A 1,932-nucleotide genomic window follows, 5' to 3' on the forward strand; every position below is an offset into this window, starting at 1 on the left:
ACCTGCAGAGATAATAATATGCACAAAAACAAGACAGAGCAAAACTAAGCAACACAAGAAAATAAAACAGCAATAACAAAAAGCCAATGACAAAAGAATCACAACAACAAAAAAGAAAAGCTTGTAGTTAGTTCAAGGACTGTTTTTGTCCTTTAGGAGTGTTTTCTGGTCGAATATGATGGGGTGCCAAGCCCTGGCCCCAAAGTCTATTTTTGGTAATCAACCTGTCTCTCTTTTGCTGCGTTTCTCCCACTTCCACTCAACAAGTAGATCCAGATGGTCACCAAGCAAGCATTTCAACCTGCCCATAGGCTCTCTTAACGTTCAGTCCTAAAAAGGAGATTTCCTTCATGGTTCCAAATTTTTCCAGCTTCAGAAGCAAACCACTAGTTCAAAATTCAAAAAGTCAAATGGCTTATTTTTTGCCTTCAGTCTGTCAACAGCTTTCACAGCAAGTCTCTTCAAATGCAAATGTACAGAGCACTCAAGGTATTGGGTGGGCCTTACCTTTTCTAAGCCTTCTTTGCAAGCGTTTTTTTTACTAAGCCATTTAAAGATCCTATTTCTGGAGGCAGAGAGAGCAGACTCCGTTCCCCTTGGCATCATGTCTTTGGTGCCAGCGGCTACCCGTCCGCTGGTTCTATCCTCAAACGCTGGGACAAGGAAAATAAAATAAAGATCCAAGTCAGTAGACTTAAAAACTCTCTATTGATACTTTCCAATAATCATTTCTATCACATATTATATCAATAAAAATAGAGAGATGAAATCAGTATATCCTACAGCAGCTAGTTCCTATGTACAATTCTTAAAACAGTCAATTTCAATATTTTCTTATCTAACTATGCCATTCATATGCAATGGGACCTTAGGTGTCTTGCTGCATCAAGCCAGAGCCAAGCCTTTGGTCAGCCATTTTGATTAAGCCACATGGTCTCAGAGAAGTTCAAAGTGTGTTTTCATCCCTTAATCTCAAAATTTACCTTTATCACATTCATTTTTGCCATTTCAGATAGGAATAACCAAAGTCAACAACCAAAGAAATGAATCAAAACTTTAGCTTCCCCTGTTCTTTCTAGAAAATAACCCAGTAATCTGCATGGCCATATCTGACCTCCAGCTAGCTAAAGAAGAAACACTGTGATAAGGCAGAGTCCAGACAACCCTTTCCCCCACATCTTCATGATTTGTTTCTCTAGTACCCCACTTCTGGTATCATAATGTTTTAGACTGGTTGACTAGAGAAACAAATCCAGTGGCACATATGTGTAAGAAAAAAACTTTATATCAAAAAGTTGTTATGCATTAATAAAACATCCCAGCCCAGCCAAACTCAAGTCCATAGGTCCAATACTAGTCCATAAGACCTTTTCCAAACTCTTCCAGTTACAAGCAATGATGTAGAATGCAGGAAAACCACAGTTCAGTGGGTGCACAGTCTTGTGGATCCAATGGCCCTGGATCGATCTCCAGGACTCTGACCATCATCAGGGTCAGCCAGCAGAAAGGGGAAGGCACACAGGTAGGGGGAGGTTCCCAGGACCTACCTATGAGAAGACTACACCCACCAGGAGTCACCATCAGGCTGTGATCTGATTGACAGACTAAACTTCACACCTACACTTTTATGTATCTTCAAGTTGACATGAAATTATCTAACTACAGTAAGAACTAACTGTTCTTGAATTGAAACAAGAATTAAATGGGAGCCCAGAATCCATCTTCTTGTCTATGGTTATGAGTGACTCTGGTTTACTTTAGTGGTCATATTATGACACAACCAAGAACAACAACAAAAAACAAAAACAAACAACAATAACAACAACAAGCACAAACAAAAAAGGAAGACATAGTGAATCATGCCCCTGGGCATAAGGAGATTGGATTGACAACACCAATAATTTATCCAATGGCATAGAAGTTAAGGTACTG

The 1,932-nt window shown here is 39.5% G+C and overlaps 1 non-coding gene across 1 annotated transcript; it reads left to right on the forward strand.

The window, feature by feature from the left end:
* Nucleotides 1-517: 517 nt before the first annotated feature.
* LOC115873124 lies at nucleotides 518-664 on the forward strand. Its single transcript, XR_004048241.1, has one exon. It is a non-coding gene; the product is annotated as a small nucleolar RNA SNORA57 (small nucleolar RNA).
* Nucleotides 665-1,932: the final 1,268 nt, after the last annotated feature.

This window comes from Echinops telfairi, unplaced genomic scaffold (genome assembly GCF_000313985.2).
Source record: "Echinops telfairi isolate 266 unplaced genomic scaffold, ASM31398v2 ScPeMD7_7462;HRSCAF=8500, whole genome shotgun sequence".
NCBI lineage: Eukaryota > Metazoa > Chordata > Mammalia > Afrosoricida > Tenrecidae > Echinops > Echinops telfairi.